This window comes from Myotis myotis, unplaced genomic scaffold, assembly GCF_014108235.1.
Source record: "Myotis myotis isolate mMyoMyo1 unplaced genomic scaffold, mMyoMyo1.p scaffold_m19_p_2, whole genome shotgun sequence".
Classification (NCBI taxonomy): domain Eukaryota; kingdom Metazoa; phylum Chordata; class Mammalia; order Chiroptera; family Vespertilionidae; genus Myotis; species Myotis myotis.
In genome coordinates this window covers 86,033,665-86,049,814 of record NW_023416324.1, presented here as the reverse complement: position 1 = coordinate 86,049,814, position 16,150 = coordinate 86,033,665, and positions in this window count along the sequence as shown.

Genomic DNA, 16,150 nt, shown 5'->3' with positions numbered 1-16,150 from the left:
AGTCAAGTATTGAACCAGGTCTAAAAATACACATCGAAGAGCAAGCTCACCAGTGAGTTGCTTAACCATCTGTTTCATTTTGGTGTTCAAATATGACCATAATATTAGAAAAATTACAGATTTACTTTTCTAAAAGAAGTGCAAAAACACATATTGTGGGTAGTAGTAATTTACTTAGCTATTGCAATATATGGGTAAAGCTCATTAAGAATGGATTAGGTAATTTTTGCAGTCCAAATAACTCATGAAAGACCCCTGGGAAGTCTTCCTACACATCAATATAAGTGAAGACAAATGAAGACTGTAGGATTTACTTAGACCAGCAGTGTCTAGTGGAAACAAAATAAAGCCACAATGTAATTTAAAATTTTCTACTAGCCACATTTTTTTAAAAGTATGAAGAAATTGGTCAAAATTATTTTAATAATATATTTTATTTACCCAATAATTTCAAAATATTATTATTTCAGCATGTAATAAATATAAATATTAACTTTCTTATTTTGTACAAAATCTTCACAATCGGGCATATGTTTTATACTTGCATCACATCTTCATTAGGTTTTATAGAAAACTGGAGGCCCAGAGCATGAATTCGTGGGGGGTGGGGGGGCAGGGGCAATCGGGGCCTGCTGGCTGTGGGGAGGGACCACGGGAGCTTGGCTGGCAGGCCCTGACCTAGTTGTGTAGATGTGCTGAGGTAGCAGCAAGCAAAGCCCACAGAAAGAGCTCCCCAAAACGGCCTGAATGCCAGCTACACTCGGAGGTGGAAATATAGGTCTACTTCACTGCCTGCACTAGGGCCACCTCACTCTCCCCAGGGCAGATTGGCTAACAGACAGGCAGGTTGTCTCTCCTACCTCAGCCTCAAATTTTCTCGGGGCTCTGCCCCCAAGCATGATAGGTAGCTGACTTCGGCCAATGGTGTCACACCCCTGTAGGAGCACTAGCCAATCAGCGGTTGGGAGCCTGCAAAGGTGTGGGTTAGAAGTGGCTGACTGAAGCAGAAGGGTGAGTGGCGCATGAGGTGCGGTGGCAGAGGTAAGATGTTGGTGGTGCTTACTTTATGTCTTTGCAATTCAGGCTGCTGCCTTGCCCCTTCTGCCCCCTCCGAGCTGCTACTCTGTCTTGATCAGCGTCAGGGTCACTCTTCTCCTACAGGCTTCCCAGAGACAGAATCTCCAGTGCCCAGAGTCTTAGGGGGGTGTGGGGGGGCGGCTGGGAGGAGGGGCCACGGGAGATTGGTTGGAGTGGAAGGTTGGCTGTGGAAGCGCACTGACAGCAGGGGGCAGCTCCTGCGTTGAGTGTCTGTCCCCTGGTGGTCACTGGATGTCATTGCAACTGGTAGACCAGACGTTCTGGTCATTCGGTCGTAATGGCCACTTAGACTTATATACATAGATACTTGAACTATATTTAGATTTCATAAAATTTACAGTTGAAAAAGTAGATGCACATGAACACAATGTCCTAAACATACTTACAATCTTCCAATAACTGAATCAACTACCAAAAAATCATTTTCCTATAACATTTGTGTCCAAATCAACAAAACTGGTCTGGTTCATCTCTTTTGGAAGGACTTATTTGACTTAAATCAAGAGCATATTAATTTCAAAATTATATCTGTCTAAATTAAGTAAATTTATTAAGTGTTAGCTCAGAATTATTAACATTAAATTCAAAAAGATGTTATATAAACTGAAAAAGAACTTTAAATTTGTCAATATCAACAAGGCATTCTTCAACATTTTTATAATTTTTTAGCCAACATGCATAATGTAGTTGATTACATTAAAATAATAACTCATTATTTTGATTCTTGTTAGAAAAAAAGTGTATAAAATCATTATTATTGATCATGAATTCATTATTATTGATGTAAAGATGAATTTTTGTACCTGCCTATTAAAATCACAAATAAGCTTTCCTTATTTTAGAGCTTCAAATTTGGTTCATTTATAGTCTGTGTATTTTTGGTGAGAAAATGTAAATCACATTGTTATTTTGCCTTTAATTGTTGAATATTAAATACATTGAACATTTTTTTCTGCTGAAGTTAACAGTACAGTAAATCTTTGTAAAACTGCTACAACTCCACTAGTGAGCAGTCACTAAAACAAGATAATTAAGTTGATAATCTTCTATTTCTTTCAAAATTTTCATAAACTGGTGATAATTCATGACATTTTCACATACTATATATATATGAAGTGATTTTAAGAACTATATTCATGGCATTTTTCATAAAATCTGTTTCAAATACCTTTAACAATCATATTTGTGGAACAAAGATATAAGGGAAACATCAGTATCATGTTTTAAAATTCAAGCAAAATTTGATTATTGATCTAACATAACTTAGAACACTATCATAATGAAACTACATTTTTATATCTAAGTAAAATTCTTTGACAGACATAGAATGCAAAACTATATGCACTATCAATTCAATGTTTTGAAGCCATAATTAATATCTCTCTATATAAAACCCTAATATGCAAATAGACCAAATGGCAGAACAACCAAACAACCAGTCGCTATGACGTGCGCTGACCACCAGGAGGCACATGCGGAACATGGCGGGCATCAGCTTGGCGGCATGGTGGAGCAGGTGAGTGGGGTCACCAGACCAAAGTGGGGTGCTGGTCACTGCCATCAGGACAAGCCTCTAGTGGTTACTGAAAATTCTTTCCTCCTGCATGCCTCAGTCCTACAGGGTGCTTGCACCTGCTGCTGGCACCAGCCCCGCTCACACCTGCTGCTGGCACTGGAGCCACAGCTTGCATCTGCTGCCAGCGCCCTGCACCGGCCCCAATCACTCAGCGCCATCAGTGGGTGCAAACAGCAGCTTCCAGCCCCAATAGCCCCTGAGGGCTTCTCCACCTCCCCCTGCTCCTGAGGGGCAATCAGGGCAGCAGCCACCATTCACAACCACTGAAGGCACTGGCCCCTCTTGCACCTGCTGCTGGCACTCCACGCTGTCAGCGAATGAGAGCGGGGCCGGCTCTGTCAGCATGTGAGAGTGGCGGCGGCTGGAGCAGGGCTGCAGGCAGACAGGGAGTGGGGGCCGTGGCAGGAGGGGCCGGACAGGGGTATGGACGATGGGCCAATACCCACCCCTGTGCCCACCGCAGCCTCGTGGCCCACAGTTCCTTTTAAGGTGCACAAATTCGTGCACTGAGCCCCTAGTTTCTTCATAAATTTGGAAGTTCTTTGAGACAAAACGTACCCAAAATATTGAAAGGGCAGTGTCTCTTCTCACAACTCATTATTTTTAAGTATTATTAAAAATGTTTAAATTTTGAATTAATTGATCCTTGACATTGTTAGTAAGGTCTTGTATTCTACAGATTATTTGGTAGCTTAACTAAAGATTATTTACTTTGTATAATATATTGTTTAGTCTTATGCTCATAATTTTCTAACAAAATGTCCATGACTGAAATAATTTATTTTATTGTCTCTCCAGCTAAAAATGGAGAGGTGTGTGTGTGTGTGTGTGTGTGTGTGTGTGTGTGTGTGCATGCTCAATTATCCCAACTGTTTCATAACTGGCCAATTTTACAAGCTCAGATACTGCTAGAAATTGCTTTAAAATAGTTTATTTGACATTTAATTTTGCTTTCAGGCACATAATTTCATCGATTCCTTTTGACTGTTGTGAGTAAACTTCATATCAATTTCACTATGTATATTCAGGAAATGTCTCTTTACATTGCCAACTTTATCATCTTACAAATATGTTTACACAGCAAATAAACTGGCTTCTCTGATTTGCTTTGCTGCAGGAAGTTGCAATTGCTATTCTTTGTGAAATTTGTGACACCTTCCTCCTATCTCTTTGTCATTCACTATCCCACTCCTGCATCTCCATGTAATTCTGCATCAGTGGCATGCCTTTGCTTTGTTTAAAATGTGCCCATACTTAATTTTCAGCTGTAATATAATTTATTATAAGACAATTAAAATAAGTATATAACTGTGAATACATTGTGATTTACATCATTATCACTGTAATTTGTGCTGTCTTCATAAAATATTCAAGTAAACACATTACAGTGTAAGGTGAATAGGAAAAAAATCAAACTGAATCAATCTATTGACACTGACTGGATCAGTAATGTGTTTCTGTGTTCTACTAGGAGCAGTACCTGTGCCTAAGATGCTCATTACAATGTAACTATGACACCTCACACATTTCAACATTGAAGAGGAATGTAGTCCTACTAAATAATCAAGTTGTGTTTAGCAGAAAATATTGATCACTGCTTTGGTTTTTTAATTAAGTTAAAATAAATTTAAATTAAGTAAAACTAGAAATTTAGTTCATAGTTCCCTTGGTCACATTTCACTACCATACTAGACATCAAGGACCCAGGTAATTCAAGATGGGAAGAAGGGAGGGAAGGATGGAGAGAAGGGCAAATTCTTGCTTTAAACACTAAGAGTATTATCAATCTTCTCACAATCAAATAGAAAATACACATTTTAAAACTATATGAAAAGCACTAGATCTTAACACATTATCAGATAATGATAATTCATAATGTCACCAATTGATCCAATCCTTTTGGAAATCTCAAAGAAAATTCCAATGTAATACTTCCGAAGTGTAACCCATCATCACTCCCCTCCCCAAGAATCCCATGTTCCTCTTCATGTGTTCTTTGTATCTATTATCTAACACCGTGACTGATACATATTAGGACTCTCAATAAATAACTATGGAATAATTAAAATAAATGAATTTAATTACATTTGTAAGCTGAAGTTCTTAAGGATTTCTAAAAGTTGGTAAGTTCAAATTCTATACAATGTTTTAAGTATATACAAAAGGCAATCTGTCATTTTAAATTTATAATGGACGGGAAGTGAAAAGACTATAAAAATAAATTCCATAGTAAGCCAAGAAATCTGATATCAACATTGCATGCCACACTGCAGCTGCAAGCCAATCAGATAGAGTTCTCAAACACCATTATCTTGGACTACATATTGCTCCAAATTCAAATCATCACTTGTTTTTTACATTTATAATATTTAACCACTTTGTTTAAGAATAGGGATAAAGAACCTATGACCTTTGTTTTAGAGATAACTAGCAGTCTTTGTTTAAATTTGGTTTAAAATTTATAAACAAAGATTTGATATTATTTTGTGGAATGATAACTTGACTTATACTGAGCTCCTCAGTGTGATGCATATAAGAAGCAAGAAAATAAAATAAAAGACTTTCTTTGGGGAGTAATGAACCCTGTTCTTTTATCTTTATTTCAAGATACAGTCTGCAATCAATAAAATTAGTATGGCCCAATCTCATTGAATGAAAACACAAGTTGCACTGCTTTGGCATATTAAAGTTTCAGTGCACCTGTAGTTATATTAGGTCATTAGATTCTCTCAAAACTTTTGTGAGGATGACAGGTGAGATATTCTTAACCTCATCTGGCTAATGAAGAAATGAAGGCACAAGATTTCAGATGACCAGCTTCAATCACACAATGTGATAGACATAGGTTTAAGGAAGCCGGGTGTTCCTCCTCCAAACCCAGCACTCTTTCTACCAGTCTAACACTGATGGATTCTGTAGGGACAAAAAGAGAAATTCTGGTCCAAAGTAAAGAAAGTTGGGGGGAAACTGTAAATCTGTGGGGGAAAACTAGAATTTTTGAGTTGCTTAGAAATAGTGTTAAAGAATGAAAAAGCAGTTCTTAGAAAAAGAAAACCCAAAATAATTCTGTCGCTGGTAGCACCGTAGAACTTTTAAGCATTTAACAACATAGAAGGGGAAGGAAAACATGGCATGACCTAAATGAAATGGTTTCACTTAATGAATTTGGACAAGCCATATTTCCTCAAAGCATTCCATTAACCATGTTTTGTCCCTTCGCTTATGTAATAATATCACATTATATAAGTGCCTGTGTTTGGACATGTAGATAATTAAAATAGAGGTTTAATGTCCATTTGGCTTTACAAAGTTATGACATTTCCTATACAAAGTCAGGGGCTTATTTCCTCCCTAATTCATTTGATAACTTGCACTGATGGTAATATGAGTTGTGTGTTTTAAGATATTATTTGTTTAGCCTAGGGGTAATGTAAATTCTGAAATTTAAAAGCTACAACTCTAATGATCTGAATAATAACACTATATTTATACGTGGCCAAGTTAATGCCCTTTATATTTTGCTTTCTCTATACTTTTGACTACAGCATATTTTAAAAATCCAAAGAAGAGACCTCCAACAAACAATTTTATGTATACAATGCCTGCTACCAGTGCCCTGAGTTTTCCCCCCTGCATACTACTGAATCCATCCTGTATACCCAACATTTGAAAGTAGTTTTCCATTTTACTTTTTCTTAATTCTAATTAAACAAATCTTAATCTTGACTTTAATGGTTGCAATTATGATACTTCATTATGTTAAATGTTAGTTGCAACATAGGAATAAATTGTATAAACAGTTTAGCTGCAATTGCATGGTGTCTAACTGTACATTACTCATTAACAAGATGTGGGTAGCAGCAATTATAACATTTCCTCCTAATGTCCCCATTTATTGAGTCACAGCAGCAAGCCCCCTTTTCACAACACACACTGATTGACGATAGCTGCTTTTGTGCTCATGGAGAACAGGCACTATAGCCCGCTGTGTGTCTCCAACTCAGATCGATGAAAGTACACATTAGCTCTTAGCCTCACAGGCCGGAGTTCTTGAAGGTCAAAATAGCCATCAGCATCACTGTAGGGTATAAGAATCATTTCACAAACTGTGAACAAAACAACACAACTTGCTTTGCAGTTTGATTATTGTTTATAGATACAGCAAGCCAAGAATTAAAGCATAGCCTTGGGGCAGCATAATTATTTACAGCTGAAGACTCATATCATTATTAGCATTCTCCTAATTGCTTGAAGTTATATCAGTGTTAGTTGATTTAACACATTTTTTATAACATGCATAGAAATTGTTTCCTCTACATATGAAGTGTCAGTTTAACTGGTAGATAGTTTCTTAATTTATCAAGGTTGTTTTTTTTCTTCTTCTTCTAATTGTTCATTTTTCTTTGAGGGAAAATTTCCCTTTAGCTGTAATGGGAAGAAGAGTTGAAGCAAGCTTCAATTTATCTACTGTATCTTAATGCTAGCAATACTATGGTCGTTTTATTTTATTTCATTAAAAATTGAATCCATAAAACCGCAACCACATAATCAATTAGAAAATGATTCCAACTTTCCTCCAGGTAGCTTATACTTACTTATCTTTTGTCTTTGGATACCTAACCTGAGATTTTGTTCAACATTAAAAGTGGAACCACTGAAGCCAAGAGAAGACTTTAATAATATTGAAGTCATGAAATTTTTATGAATTGTAAAATCTCAAAATTTAGATAAATCAGTCAAGTTTTTAAAATATGCATAAGGAAAATAAAGCTAATTTTTTAGCTATATATAGATGAAAACCTGCCATAATATTGAAAGAAAAAAAAGAGAAATATTTGGGTATATGGTTGTGGGTGGAGTTTGGAATTTGTAGGAGTTAAAATTAATTCCTTTTCTTTTTTATGGTGTTTTTTTTACCTGGATATATGGTCCTCCTCTTTTATTTTTGTAATATATTTCCTATCTACAGGTGGAGACACTTGTACTAGTTCCTTTTGAAGTATTCCTCAGTTGTGCCTAAGAACAAATGGACTGCTACAATATAGAGAATATAGTGGCAAAGGCTTTGAAGGCTAGAAAAGATCTTAGCAACCAAATAGTCAATTCCTACAGCATTCTATACCTAAAGGAACTAAGGCCCCAAGAGATTAAGCTAAATGCCCAAGATTACACCACTAGTAATAGACCTAGGAAAATAAAGAAGAAACTAGGATCAGAAATAATAAACTAGAACAGCTGTGAATATAAAAAATAAATACTTACAAAATATCATATAGAACCCTATTTCCACCAAGCACAATAACCCCAATAATTATTTATGGCCAAATCCCAGAATTCATTTTTTCATTGCTTCACAATAAATGGCCCAAAATATTGTGATAGAAGAACCGAGGTCTTTTATTTGAGAAAATGTAAATGTTTATGAAAATGCTTCCCAAAGGGAAATATCAATTTAATGGCTAATGTATGTTTTTATAAAATCGATCACCACTTATAAATATGAAACTACTTGGGAATATCTGAAAAGATTGCTAATGGGACTTACTGTTTAGAAGTATGTGAAAGCAAATACCAAAGACTTTGATTCTGGGTCATGAAGGTTACCCAGAGATCTTATGAAATTTAAGCTGTGATTATTAACCCGCTAAAAGTTACCACATTACTTAACACTTGTGATCTTATCTAAAAGACATATGGCAGAAATATTTCCAAAGATTTCTCAGGACAGTTTTGTTTTATCAAAGGGAATATTATTTAACAAGTCTCTGTACTTTGTGGGCCTTTAGCAAAACTCTTGCTGCTGCCTGGATGAAATAGAAAGCCTAAAAATGATATTTTAGATTAATTTAATTTAGAGTTCTTTGAACAAATTACAGTCCCTATAATGACCCTGGTGGATTGCTTCTGGAGTTTGAAGCTGCTTCAGCCCCAGCTGTCTCGTGAACAGATGCTGTGAAAGCGGAAAGAAGGTGAGAGGTGGTGAATGGCTTGCAAAACCCATCATCACTGACATGTAATGATAGAGCCATCTTCCTTCCGGAGAGTCTAAAGATGGTTTTCCTATTGACAGAAAGGGTCTTAAACAGAGAGGATTACATCAGGCATAATGTAAAATTTATTTTACATTAATTTTTAAAGGTACACCTTGATATATAATTTTAATTTTTTACATTTTATCTTGGTTTATTTTGTCTATATTTAAGAAGATGCAAAGCAATCAGATTTAGTTAGATGGGAAATAAAAGCAGTAAGGCGAATTAAGTAGTTTTAAAATTAGTATTCTCTCTAAAATATTACATTAAAGTATTTTCTTCCCAAAGGAACATCCGTATTTCTTACAGACTAGCAAATAGATTTTCTCCTTTGTCTTTTAGAGCCATTCAACTTGATTTTACTTTTTCAGTGCCAAGTTTCATTTGTACAAATTATGTATCTCAACCTTCACAGTTAGATTTGGCATAAATTACTGCCTTTTCTCTGTTATTGGCTAGTGTCTTTGCTTTATGCCATTAATTCATATTAGGTAGTAAACATGTTTATATGTACTCTATCATAATGTCATATACTAGGTAAACATAGTACAATTTACATAATTGTATCACCTACAAAACTTCTTTCTTCCACAAAAATAATGATTAAGAAAATCTTTTCATTGCAATAATAGTTTGACTGTGGTTGCCACTAAAGGGATTGAAAAATTATTATTCTGCAGGCCCCATCTTTCATAAAAATGTCTCAGTTTATGAAATAGGAGTGTGGTTGAGGTAGAAAAGAAAATTTATCTTGCAGCCATTGCATACCATCATAAGACCCATAAGATAAATATTTACTTTTTAAACTCTGTTGAAACAACTATCATCAAATAGTGGTTGCAATAAATTACAGTCCATACCTCATGTCAACATAAAAGTTCCTCTTTTCTGTTCCTTTTTGCATTTCAATTCATCCTCCTGTTCTCAGTGCTCCCTTTGGAAGGACTTGGAGCCCTGGGCAGAGGAGCTGGGGGAGGGGGAGGGGAGCAGGGTGGGAACAAGTCTCCGAATCTTTTAGGTTGCAACATATGCTGGGCAGATAACATCTGCAGATAATGACAGGGCAGGGGTGAAGGGTAGAAAGGCCAAGCCATGGAAGAGTGATGAAGCATGGGGAGAGGAGGGAAGCTGTTGTAAGAGTCCTGTTCAGACACTATTTCCCATTGAATCATTAATTTGCAGCCTCGCCATTTAACCTGCACAGTGCAGAACAGTATTGTGTCTCCAACAACTAGATATTGTTTAACTTCATTTTTTACTTGCGGGAGGTGGGGGTGGGAGGAGGTGGGGGAAAGGACACTTGATTTCAATGGCAGTTTGAGCAATTTGACATGTGATGACTAACGCATCTGCTACTTTTAACAGTTTTTGCTCTCCTCTCCTAACCAGAGCTGTGTGGCACTGAAGTGAGAGAAAGATAATACAGTAAATGGACACTGCTGACAGTAAGAACCAGATTAGTCAATCCTTATAGCAAAAGTGAATTTCAGATAACAGCTCAAGCATGACCACGCTGATCACAGCTTAGTGTTTATGTATACAGAGGAACAATGAAGTGGCCTGGCAATTACTGGAAATACATTCCTCAAGCTTTCAGGCGACGCTAAGCTTAAAATTGTGGTCAGCTCATGTGGGAGAAGCAAGATCCACTTGGAATTCATTGTGGCAATTGTAATTAAGTCACATATTTTGTCTCTCTCTACCTCTCACCATGCTAAGTGTGTAGCTATTTAAACCACTGTGAACATTTCAGCTCATATGACTGGAATTCTCTCAGGTAGAATCTTTTTATTTCTACCCACAGGATCAAACCATAAAGAGGAAATAATGTTGCATAAACTGTCCTGACCCATATGGTGACTTCATATACCAGTAAAACCATATCGACCTTTCCAGAGATTTTATTTATTATTTAAAATGTTTGTAAACCTACAATTTACTCCAGTTAAAAAAAAGCAGGATTCATAAACAAACAAGGAAAACAGTCAACTTCATTAGTAACAACTGCAAATTAAGACACATATCTTCTTGACCTAATAACTTTAAAACATTAAATGCTTATGCCAAGTGCCCACACTGTCATGAAAATCAGGTATGGCTTATTAATAACCATAGCAAGCATTAGAAGGATCTAACCTCAAGCTCCCTGATTTCACATCTTACCGGCTGAGTAACCTTGGGCAAGTTACTTAACCTCACAGCACCTCAGTTGCCTCTAGGGAAAATGAGGACAATGATTCTATCTGCTTCACTGTTCCATTGTGAGGACTACATTTTAAGGATAGAAGCAGACCGTGGATACAGAGATCAGATTGATGATTGCCAGGTGGAAGGGTGTTCAGAGACTGGGTGAAAATGGTAAAGGGATTAAGAAATACAAATTGGTAGTTACAAAATAGTCGCAGGGATGTCAAGTACAGCATCAAGAATACAGTCAACAATATTGTAATAACTAGGTAGGGTGCCAGCTGGGTACTTGAAATATTGGAGGGACTACTTTGTAAAGCATATGATTGTCTAGCCACTGTGCTATACACCTGAAACTAATACAAAATAATATTGAATGTAAAGTATAATTGAAAAATAAATTTTTAAAACAGTGCAAATAAAGTTTGTAGCCAGTGCCCACCATTCAACACACTCCAGTTATTATATCTATTAACACTATTGGTGTTTGCAAGCATAACCTCATCGAATTCTCAAGCATAACTCAAGCTATACGATGGTTGCTACTACATAAAAATGTGTCTATGACTATGAACAGAGACTGAATGAAAACTCAAAAAGAGTCAAGATTAAATGGTGAGACGGTGACTTTTTTCTCTTTTTCAAAAAAAAAAAATTTCCATTATTGTTTACAAAAGGAAGGCAAAATTATATATGCTATTCTTATTGCTAACTCATGTTTACATATGAATTTTATTCTCTGATAGATTAACCAGGACAGGTAAGTAAAGGCATTTAGAGATAATAAAAATGCTTTACAGAATAAGTAGCATGGGAAGCACCCTAAGCTACCTCCCTGACAGTAGGGAAAAATACCAAACACATTCTACAATTTATAGATTTGATCTTGTTAACAAAATCACCTGTTAAGGAGCAAATATCCATTGGCAGATCTTTCCTATCGGTCATTCACAGGTTAGTATAAATGAATCTGACAAATCAATATGTAGCTGAAATCAAAGATACTCAGGTGATAACATTTTTGACCAAAAAATTGTAAGAGAGCCTTAGGACTTGAATAGTAACCTTATTAAAGACAATTTTTTAAGGAGGGGGTTGCTTTTGGACACCAGAAATCTCTATAAATGCTGTACTATCTGTCTGAATATGTCATCACATATCATCGCACATACATGTCCTCTTACAAATAAGGTAATAGAAATAAATAAATGCTTCTACTCTCATGGGACCCTTTTCAACAGCTATCCTCCAATTTTTGATATAGTACCCTCTTCATGGATTTTCCTAAAAATATTTTCCTCAATAGTGCTGAGTATCTCCTTTATCAAGAAATACTGAGGAAGATTAGAAAGACAATCGGCAACATGGCCCCTGACCCGAGGGTTAGCCACATTCAGGTATTCCAGAAGTTCTGCAGACAATTGTGGTAGAGTCCATCATAACAAGTTCTAATTTCTTTTCTGCCTCCTAATGTTGAATACTCACTATGTATTAATGTTTTGTATGATCATAAAATTCAGTCAAGGCTAATTGCTATTTTTCCAACTGAGCATTTGTTTGACTTTAACGTTTCCTGAATTACCAATAACTAATATTTCTAAATGAGTTTCCACATTTAAATAAAAGTAAAACAATTTTAAAAGAGCTGTTGAGATTTTTGGTGATGGGAAACCTCTATAAGTAATGCTCCCAAAGTAATGAATTATGCCCTCAAGAAATATGATAGATTCATTAAAAATGACACAACAGTGGAAATTAAAAACTTTAGTGGGCACTCACAAGCCTGGCCCAAAGGTGGCTGCTTAAGTGTAATCTCAGGAGTGCAAAGTGAAGGTCTCTTCTCCTGACAAGCATGTTTTTCTACTTAGGCATTTCCTGTCAGTGCATTGGCTTCTCAAATGTTTTTATTGTTTTTCTCTCTGATATACATAGAAATTTAGCTTCTTATGGTAATAAATATCATCTCTGTCATGTGCAGCTATCAATAAGCATAGAAATTTCCGTTTTCATCTCCTGTGGTTGTGATGAGTTTCATATTTAGCTCCAAGCACTCTTCTGTTTTAAGCTAAATTCAAATGCTGTAAGACAGTATTCAGCATCCACTATTACTTTAACAGTGTCTGAGACGTAGCGATTAGCCCTCCAGCTTTCTAGTAACCAAAAATTGCAACACCCAAGACAGTGCTTTTCATCTTCACTCAACGTCCCACCACTCTGCTCAGCTTCACCAAACTTATACATCATGTTGCTGGAGTTTCGTTTTCCTGCCACAATGTTTTGGGATCCGCTGTTCTCTCTTATCTTGACAACTCTGTGTGTCACATTATAATTTTTTTAAGTTTCAGCCTTTCTATTTTCCTCTCTCCTTTATTGTCTTTCCTTTGTACTTAATTGACACTCATCCTTCAAGGATCTGCTGAAACACTGCCTGCCGCCTTCTCTGGGTGTGTCTCTTGTCTGGGTTGGCTTCCTCTCCTGCACAGGTGGAGCCCATTGCCATCTTTATCAGTACATCCCCGAGTAAAAGGGACAGGACCTTTGTGTTCGTTCTTGGATCTCTAGCATAATAACTGCTTCTCAATAAATGTTCATTAGTTTTATATTAAGTTGCTGAGTGACTGAATAAATGAAAAAAAAGTTGCCAACCCTTCTCTTGGCAAACCTGAACATACTAACTAGTTCTCAATCATTTTGACAAATTACTGTGGAAGTAGCTTTGAGAGTAATATAATTAGAGAAAATAGGTGCAACTTAAATAATCTGCTAGACGAGTGTGCCTGGATGGGGTGAAGTACCCTGAAATTGCATTTTGGGTAGAGAAGAGTCTTAAATGGGTGACAAAGGACACACACCATGCTGTTTCACCTGTGTAATTCTCTCACCATCCTTGGATGCATTCTTTGTATTTCTTTTTACATTTAAACGTTTTATTATGCCACCACTCTCTGAAAGTCTTCTCCCAAGTTGCATGTCACACCTGGCCTGTTCCACAAGTTCTCTTGTTTCCATCATTCAAACAACTTCTGAAATCTTATTTCCTCCATTAAGCTTCTGACTAATTGGAAAAGAGGTAGCAATTTCCCGTTGCAGGGCAGTTCCCATCACTCTCTCTCCACCTGACTCTGTGCCAAGGGCTCTGATCCCTCTGGGCACTGGCTCATTGTTCTGAAGATTTTTGTTTTATCTGGAATCTTCTGTCTGAAAAGATAAGTTCTGAGAAGATAGAGAACTTTAAACAGTATCTTAGATTTTTCTGTTTACAAATGAGGCCTTAGTAAAGGCTTCAAACGCAAATGAGTAGCAAAAACTTTTCCTACTGGAAATTTTTTCTTTGGCTCAGGTTCACCTAGAATCGGTGGTTCAACAAAAGAGATATATTTTAAGATTAAATACTTTTGATGTTCTTATCTGATTCTACTAAGGTGGAATTAATAGATGACACTCTTCTTAGCAACACTGTCAAGTGTCATTATTTTGTAAAGAATGGGGAAGTGTAGGACAGTAGAGGTTAGCCTTATATGGAAATATGGAATTTCATTCTTCCTCAGAATATGCATTTCCTACTCATATTTTACAATTGAGGAGACTGTGACAGCTAGTCCAGATCAAACATTCTACATTTGATCAAATGGCAGATCCCAGACTGGGAGCCCGTACCCTTCAGTTTTCAGCCTTTCAACTTGGACACATCATGTCATCTCAAAGAAGTATATTAGAGTTAAACGCACGAGGAAGAATTTGGATATATCATATAATGGCCCCTTTTTATTCTTTGATTTCTGAAGTTGGAATCACCCAGCATCAATACAGCTAGCATGACTCTAAAGTTGTAGGCCGTTTTCTCTGTTCAAAATACAATTGGATCCATAAAAAGACTGATAGAGCTGATTTTGCTGTCTTTTCAACAACTTTCCTGAGGACACACCTTTTTTTTAACAAGATGCCATTATTCTCTATGTCTACAAATGCACACCACTGACATGCATTGATATGCTGCATGAATGTTTCTTTGATCCTTTGCAAAGTGTTACAGGACAGAAAGCAAAAGAAAAAGTGAGTGGAGGGAAGCCCTGAGGAGCAGTGTTTTATAATCAGAATTTCCGTGCAAGTTATAGATGAGTTCACAGGTACCAGGTTAGAATATGAATGCACAGCAACAGAAGTACCATAACTTACAACTTTTATATCTAAAATGTGCTACAAATTATTTATCTAAATGTACATGTTGAAACCTCCTACCCATTTGGACACACTGAGGCAAATACTCCCTTCACTTAAGCTACTCCCTGATCATGTATCACAGTCCATCTTCGCAATTGTATTTCAGGCCATTGAATGAGTGCAATGAATTATGTCTGTACACTGAACAAGCGCTGTGACTTTTATTTTCTTTAATGATTTTTTTTAGAGCGGGAGGAAGGGGAGAGAGAGAAAGAGAAACATCGATGTGAGAGAGATGCATCATTTGGTTGCACTCTGACCAGGGATAAAACTCACGACCTAAGTATGTGTCCTACCAGGAATCAAAACTGTGACCTTCAGGTACATGAGATGATGCTCCAACCGACTGAGCCACACTGGCCATGGAAGTTCTGCAATTTCTAAAAGAACCTCAGGGTCAAACAAAGAGCAATTGCTGTCTTTTGACACCATTTGATGCTAAAAATAAAATGCCTATCCTTCACTAAGTGCTTGGTTGGATTTAGTGGGGTTTCTATTTGTTTTATACCAGCCATGGTCATTTTTTATATATATCAGGTTTATTGAAATATAATTTATATACCATACAAGTCACCTATTTGACGTGTACAATTCAGTGGCTTTAGAATACCCACAGAGATGTGCATAGTCATGGAAGCTTTTTATATTGCTATTTAAGAAATTTATGAAGTTTAATTCAGTATAAATTGAAATCTTAGTGAATTAATTAACCTGACATTTAACTATTCATGCCAATCATTTTGCTCTTCTTACTTTTTTGACGAAAAGTATATTATGAAGTGAATGAGAATTGGTATATCCAGTTATATTAATAACTAGTGGCCCAGTGCATGAATTTCGTGCACGGGGGTGGGGGGGCGATTCCCTCAGCCCAGCCTGCACCCTCTCCAATCGAGGACCCTTTGGGGGATGTCTGTCTGCCAGACATCCCTCTCACAATCTAGGACTGCTGCCTCCTAACCGCTCACCTGCCTGCCTTCCTGATCGCCCCTAACTGCCCTTCCCTGCAGGCCTGATCTCACCCCCAACTTCCCTC